Genomic DNA, 8,523 nt, shown 5'->3' with positions numbered 1-8,523 from the left:
CTTTTTCTTTTCCTTTTTCTCTTTTCCTCTACAACAGAGATAAAATAGGTATCATCTTTCCACCTCTTGAAAATAATACATATGTCAAAAGCATTCATGTTTTAGCTATAGATTCTGTATAGATACAGATATACCCAGCTGTGGTATTGCTACTAATTATTAAATGTCTCCATGACCAAATAAAATCTGTTGGATGATGCCCTAAGTTTGTGTGGAATGATTTCACAGGGAACTGTGAAGTGTAAAGACAAAAGGCTCATTCAAATAAAAGCACAGGAGTGAGCCCAGTTACCTCTGCCCTCCTTCTCCTCCCCCTGCCATCACCTAGAGCAGTTGTAAAGGGCATCCTTTTGATTTGGTTTTATCCATCTGCATTGTAGTGTCAGTCTGCTTACTGTCAAGCTTGCAAGTGTGAAGGAACTTGTATTGCCCCTTGTCTGGATGACTGGTGTCTCTTAGGATGAGAAAGGCCATTGGAGTGGCTCTTCTGGGGCAGGAAGTGTGATAGCAGCAGCATATTTAGACAACTCTCCTGCAGGATGAATCACTTTATCAGCCTGTTTAGACACGAGTCATGGAGGCTCATGAAAGGGTTCCAATGGCTTGTTGTTGCCTTAATAAATTGTCTGTTGTGAATTAATTTATGTTCCTGGCTTGTACCTTTTTTTCCTCAGGAGAAATCTTATCTGGGAAATACCCTGCACCAATAGAAGATTGCAAAATATCTCTTGGGCACTTTTTGTTCCAAGGCCTTCAGTGATGGTTGATTCACAGTGGAAGAAGTAAATTTGGGGGACTGCATCAACCTTATAAGAAATTCAAGTTACTTTTTTTGCTGTGGATTGGTCCATGAAATGTTAAGTGGTCCACAATGGAAAGGGTAGAGAGCAATGCCTGTGGGACTGAGAGGAAGTAAGGAGAAAGGTTCAGGGTGTAGGTGGCGATTTCATGGAGCAAGCTTACCATGCTGCCTCTGCACAATGAACAGAGAGCGGAAAATTGAGCAGAAACATCCCTTTTCTCCTTTGGCTTGGTCCTTGGGAATGTCTTGAGGCAGTGCTCTGTGTGTGGTCCACAACTGTACCCCAAAGGGCTCAGGGCTGGGTTGGAGCTGGAGGGCATGGGCAGTTTCAGGAGCAGCCTTTCCGCAGGTCTGCTCAGCAAGGGAGAGTTTGGCAATGGCAGCTAGTGCCACCCTGGAAGGCCAGACAGAGCTTGGCAGCCGTCCTGCAGTCCCTCCTCTCCCATGGCAAATGGATCTTCCTGCTGGAATACATTCACTTGAGACCAAGGGGCAGGGTTTTTATGCATTTGTTGACTTTTATGCTGCTTGTGTGAACACATGCTAGCCCACGGCACACTGTGACTAATGCCCAGGGTATGTGGTGCTTGTAACCGGGTGTTTGCACAGGGCTACTGCCCTTGAAGTGGCAGCTGCCAGCTCTGTTGCCTGGCAGACTGCACAGAAAGGAGCCCCTTGTTTGGGGAGCTCAGCTGGTGCTTCCCCAGCTCCCACCATCGTGAGCCGGTTTGTGGTGATGAACCAAACAAGTGCCAAGCACCGCGGTGTGTGCGGGCAGGTGTGCACCTGCCCGGTATGCTCATGGGTGCAGCTTCTGTTTATGCAGAAATACGGGCTCACAGGAGGTTTGGGGTGCTTTCAGCCCTTTCAGACAGCTGTTGTGGGGAAAATACTCTGTGAACACCTGTAGGAGCAGAAAGATCTCACACGTGCTGCTGGCTGATAGACATCCACCAGTGCTCAACAGAGTAAAGAGTTCTTCTTTCTGTGGTTCTTGAAATTTTAGCTGGGATAGCTCTAATAAAGCTGGGATTTAGCTCTAGTACAGCTTTTCATCTCTTTAATCAGATAGTTTTAGACCAAAGAAATACTTGAAGCTCCAAAAAAGAGTTTAGCTTATATTTTTTTAATTATTTGTTGGCAAACACTTTTATTTCCAGGGCCCTGTTAATTAATGAACAGTAAATTGAACTGCTGCTTCCCTCTTGTTATTTTAAGAAATATTTTTAAATATGCTATCCATTTGCAGCCATGTGTCATAAATATTTTATTTAAAGGCTTAAACCCAAGAAGTATGTTCTTTAGGTTTTCTTTCCAAACCGAAGCAAATGCTTTAAATGTGCTTGCATTCTCACTTGCCATCATACAAGTTGCTCTCTATCAACTACATAAAGATGTTGTTTCAGCACACTTGAGTCTTACTGCAGCTTGAAAGCTGAAACTGTCTGTCAAATTCAGGAGCTTTCTATCTTTTATTATTTTATTTTCTCTAGTCACAGTTCACAGTCAAAGTGCTAGTGTCATTTGCAACTCTGGCAATAGCTGTGTTTCCCTGCTGGCCAGGGTCAAAGTCTGGCTCCATTCAAGTCACATAAGATCCACATTTTGTGGTCTGCTACCAAAACTTGACTAAGCCACCTTTTTCCTAATCTGCCCCTTACCTTTTCCACCATGTAAGGTGATAAGAGACTGTCATCTTAATATCTAGAGGAGAGGGATTTATTTTGTGCATGGGTTAAAACAATATTTGCTTAGATGACAGCTACCCCAAGTAGACATATTGCAGTTGGCTGTGCTTTGCCTGGAATAAAAGCAGTTGGATCCATAGCTGTGACAGTAAATGAGGATTAAAATGACATCCTGTGGTTTCAGCATCTGTGCTCTGAAAAGAGATACAGGAGTATATATTCTAAATGTATAATCAAGGAATGGGAAAGATTAACAAACAATATCTGTCCCCTGTAATCAGCTTTAGAAACAGAAAACAACAGCAACAATTTTAAATTGCTTGATTATTTGATGGGGTCTAGTAAATATTTGAACTAAATAGTAATATGCATCTATAAACAACTGAAAATGCATGACTTCAGATAATCTTAACTTCAAGAAGCAGGACTGACTAAACACTTCCTCTCATATGTCCTCACCTTTGATTCATTGTGTACCACCTTCCTGCTGTCTGTGTCCTGACATAAATAGTATCTTGCTGATGAGGCAAAATTAGGATTTTATGAAGTTTTGGCTGACCTGAGTGGGGCTGTGCTGGTGTGATCAGCTTTGTCAGATGGTGAGCCACTTATTGCTGTTGTCCTGGTCCAGACACCTGTCTCTTGGTTCCTCCTTAAAAATCCAAATATACTGGGTAAACAAATTCTCATCTTATTTACTGTCTCCATAACCATTACCAAGTATTGGATCCTCAGAGCTCTGATACTGCAATTGCCACATGGCTGTGTTTGCAGAAAGAGGCAAAGTCTCTGTGCTCACTTAGAAAGAGGAGCACTTTCAATTTTCAGGACCATACTTAGGCCAATATAATCACATCAAAGTTCTATGTTAGTTAATCAGAGGACAGTCTACAAGGAAAAAACCTATTAACCTACTTTCCCTTGATTTACTTGCCTCATCCATTCTGGATTTCTAGTATCTTTCTGTAGTTTTCCAACAGTCCTTGGGAGTCCCATTCAAAGAACAGTTAAGAACAACATTTGGTTTGTACCTTGCATACACAACACAGGATTGCATACATTGGGACAATTTAATACATTTTTTTCATTTTATGTAATCTAAAGAACGGTTTCATTCTTGTGTTTTTGTAGATGAATATGCTAACAAAATTATTTTTTTCTGTTTTAAAAAATACCAGTGACCAAAAATAGAGAGTGATGTACATGCACAAAATTTTACTTTCATGTTCTTTGGGGTTAGCTCATTGTCCATGCTCCAGAAGTAACATAAAAATGCAGAATTATTGTGGGAATTGGAACAGCATTACCACCAGAGAAAAATGGTTGGAAAAAAAGATTACTGTGACAAACATGATATATGATGGCTTTAACTTTCTATCCAAAATCACTTTCTATCTGTCATTCACCAGGAAAAGGAAGGGAGGGAAATTTGTATTCAGCAAGAAGTAGTATGCTGATCTTTAATACTCTGTACTTGGAGACTGACCCTGGGCCAATTCTTGGAGCCTAGGTCTCATAATTTTTCAAAGTCACTGGATTTTGTGTAAACTGTAAAACCACAGTTTTCCCATCATTTGGTTATGCAATGGCTGACAAGAAACACAGAAAAAAATCCAGTGTGGAATCTTTGAAAGAAGTATATAGACCTTACAGCATGCCCAGAACAAAAAATGACTATAGAATAAAAATGGGCATGGTTTTGGTTTTGTTATGAAACCCTTTGAACTGTTTGGTTAATTTTTGTCCATGTTGAATAATTTCAGGGCTAGTTTCTTCCTGAAAACAGTGATTTTTCTTACTGTGTTTAAACCCTGACATAGTAACAGATGTATTTAAAGCATGTTCCATTATGAGTACACAAACTAAAACCAAATTTTACTTAGAACACTACTAAGTATTTGACATTAAACATTGGAATCTCCCTTCTTTTTATATTGCCATTGACATAAAACACAACAAATGCACCGGACATAGACTACAGAAGTGGAAATAACCTCCCTCTCAAACAGCACTTATGAACTGACCATGGTACATGGGGTTTCTGTATGGCTGTACATATCTTAGGCAAGCTCAATATAAAAATCTTTATTTAAACAGGAACTTAAGTTCTAACTCAAAACCAAAAATTAAATCTGATGCCTTCACAAATATGCTTACAGTTAAATAAGCACGCATACTTCACAAAAAAAAAACCCACAACCCTTCAAAGCAACCTTCAAATTATTACTAAAATAATAGCCAATGAATAAATTCCCTTTGGTTTGCAACTTGATTTTGAAATCATTTACAAAGCCATGGTTAAAGTCCTACTAGACAAGCTATAGAGCTCTGCACTATTAAATACACTGATTATAAACTGGGTTAGTCTGTCCTTCAGGGCAATGCCACAATAGTTAAGGCAGTGCCAAAAAATCACACGCTTGCAGAATATTTGCTTGGAAATAAGGACCGTATTGAAAGCCAATGTCAGTGGCTTCAAGATCCTGTCTCACCAACCCAGGGATTCCAGGCAGTGGGATGCACAACCTTGACAGGTTTCCAGAGGCACAAAGTGAGCAGCATTATACAAGGGGTGGGAAAGGTTTAACTTCATATGGCTGCACAGTTCAAAAAGTCTTTAATATTTGCTCTTTTTTTATTTCCTATTCTTCTTTTTCTTTTTTTTTTTTTTTTTTTTTTTTTTTTTTTTTTCTTTTTTTCCCAAGAGTTTAACTTTGTTGTGTGATGAGGCAATTGATGCATTACAGGAACAACTCATTTCCTTTAAATGGAATGACATGGCACAGCAGCTCCCAAGCTGTAATATGTTGATTAGGGTTGTGCATAAACTGCAATCAGGTGATAGCTGAACTGGTTTGAAAGTATAAAATCAGAGGAGGAATACATTTAAAGTGCATGATTAAGAAAGCTGGTATAACCAGGTGTTTAAGCCTCAAGTGCAGTGTGTGCTTGGAACGATCCAAGAGCTACTGATAAATGTCAGAGTTGAGAAAAGGAGCTGAGTTGGTGCTTCTCTCCTTGCTGTACAGTGCTGAGTACGGCACATTATAAATAATAGATCTTTCTACAGAGTTAACTTATTCCTTAATCACCATGAGGGCTGTGGTTGATGTGTTTGAATCCCTGTTCAAGCATTTGCAGCTGCTCTGACATGTATTCCTTTATGCCCTTGGAAGCCAGCCACCCCTTCCCAAAGAACAGTCCTTATTTTTTCTCTTTCCATGTTTTCCCTGTGCTTGGCCTCTGAGGAGAAAATTTCAGAGTAGTTTAAGAAAAATCATTACATTTGTCTTGAAATATTCCTTCTGTCTTAGAAAACAGTCTTTGTAACAACAACATTTGAGCACTTAGAAAATCTGCTAGCATTTAGAAAGTTTACCTCCGTGTGTGAGAGCAGATATGTGTGTATGTGTTATGTCAAGATAGCAAACTGTGACCTAGAAAAACAAAGGGTCACTTGAAGCTTGTCTTCATGTTAGCAGCAGTTGTTTTATTTTGTTTTATATTGAGCAATATGAAATTCTTAAGAACACATATATTTGAAAGCAAACATTACTCTACATCAGCCTTTCTTCCATAAAAAAGGGTTACCACCTTCTCCATGAGACATGTCTGTGCTGGTGCTCAGCTGGCTGACATTTGTGCTTATCTGTGCTGTTGTCATCTTTGATTGTTGGATTAAACTTTGGAAACGGCAGGAAAGAATATTTCTATATGCCATTTGTATAGGTCAGAAATTACTTTATGTACTGGATGTTAGAGAGATAAAACAATATGAAAATAATTTTGGCAAATACTGTATGAATGTTTAAATTCCTGAAAAATCATTCAGTAACTTAAAGATCATACAAAATAATAGCATGTCATGAAAGTAGTCACATGCTTTATTTCTGAAATAAATTTCATCATGGATACAGCTTTTACTTTGGTACAACCTAACTTCAAGTGAAAGAGAATGCCACCTAAATTCAGGTGAAAGAGAATTAAAAATGTCTATGTAACTAGAGATAGAACTTAGAATAAGTTCTTTCATTTGGGGCATGGGCATGTTGGTGTCTGCAAATATACCAATGACCTGGGCATATATTTGTTTCATGCAGTATCACTCACTCACCCCAAGTCACACTGTGAGACGCCTCCACAAAGCTCAGGCTGGAAATAAGCAACTCAAAGAAATTTCCCAATAAATGCTCTGACATTCATGAAATAAGAGCTGGTATTGTTTTGCATGTAAATGTGTGTGTACACATTTTATCTCAGACCATCAACCCAGAGCTCTGACAACTCTGAGGGTAAGAGGGAAGTACAGATATATTGTTACTGAGAATGCAGCTGAGGAAAGACTTAGATTAAAGCTGCTTTGGCTGAAAGAATATCTAAAGACACACTTCTGAATATCTCATTACCATGACCCAGTTGAGTTGCAATGCATGTAAGGAGTTTGACATTTAGATGTGCAGGCAAGCATGTACAACCTTACTATGACACAAAACTGGCAGTTCAATCCACAATGGTGAGACTTGCTAACACCTACAATTTCCTTCAGGCCATTGATAGCAACTGTCTGTTGTAAGCAGAGTGAAAATGATGTCTTCCTAAAGCTTCAGTGAATACTGTATTGTTGTCTGCTTCCTACTATGAGCAACTGCATTATGTGAATGAGGTACAAATTCTTAATTTACTTTGTGCAGTGTATGCAGTTATACAGGTTTTCCTGTGTTTCATCACAGAGTTGGTTTCTCTGTATCCGATCTGGAGCTGAAGTTGTTGCTTGTTGCACTAATAACGTCCTTTCAGCTTGTTTGGAAGCAGCAATAAGAAGTAATTTTGCTGGAATAAGAAGTAATTTTATTCATCATGTGTCCTCTCAGCAGAAGTATGTGGCAATTATTCAAACTTGCAAATAGCAGTTTTTTACTTGGATCAGTCAGCGCTCATTTGTGGACATCAGCTTCTGAATAAATAACATTCTCCTGTTACAAGAATGCACTTGTACACCTATAGTTGTATGTAAGGCTGATCTGTTCCTATCAGTGGGACAACTGGCTGTATTTGGGTTCTCTGATCATCCAGGATCTGTCTCAGGCTGGAAGTACAGAAGGCATCATGGACTGGCTGATTTGCTCCGGAGATTTGGTCATTCACATTAGGGGCACTACATGTACAACAGGCTTTAAATGCCCTTTCTCTGTGCATTACACAAGATTACTTTTTACATTCTTTTTGGAGCTTCTTCCCAAGAGGATGTGTTCTCTCTCTTGACCTGAATCAGTGGAAAGAATCAGTCCTCCAGCAAAACAATGTCCATACGGTCCTATGGTGTATGTGCCACACAGCACAGTGATGTGCACCCAAGTTTTACAGCCATGAGAAGATGAACTCAGTTCCCTCAGGACATACATGGTGTAAACACTACTTTCTGTCTTTCAACACTTTCTCAGTATTTCCTCACCTCCAGAAGCTCCACCTAGAACTGAAGTCAGAATCATGTGGGAGGATGAAGTTACGTGTGATACTGTAGATGAAAATGCATCTGGGGAGGAAATTAAATACTTCTACATTCCTCCTCATATTTCCATAGTGCTCTCCTTTCCTTGCAGCCTGTGCTCAGCACCAGGGTGAGCAGAAGTGGAAACTAAATAAATCCTGAAGATTTGAGGACCTCCTCTTCCCAGCAAATATCTGATCTTTGGGTTGCCTAAGATGCCAGGAAGGCAACAGGGTAGTAAGCAACTGCCTCCTCCATCTGGCTCCAGCTCTTCTCTCCTTGTTTAGATACTCCCCACTGGCTCAGAAACAATAACTGGTTTTACAATAAACTTTCACTCTTTGTAATGCAAATGGTTTCAAAGCCTGCTTTGCTGCCATAAAACAATCTGAACAAGCTTTTTTAGGGTATTCTTACCTTTCTAGCAGAACCCAGCTCTGTTTTTACAATTGCCTTGTCTTATGCCACTAATGAGGGACAAATGGCTGAGGCAGGGCTGTGAGGGGTAGCTGCTCCCTTGTTTAAAAGCATATCTGCTCTGTGCC

This window comes from Parus major, chromosome 1A, assembly GCF_001522545.3.
Source record: "Parus major isolate Abel chromosome 1A, Parus_major1.1, whole genome shotgun sequence".
Lineage (NCBI taxonomy): Eukaryota > Metazoa > Chordata > Aves > Passeriformes > Paridae > Parus > Parus major.
This window is presented reverse-complemented; position numbering follows the sequence as displayed.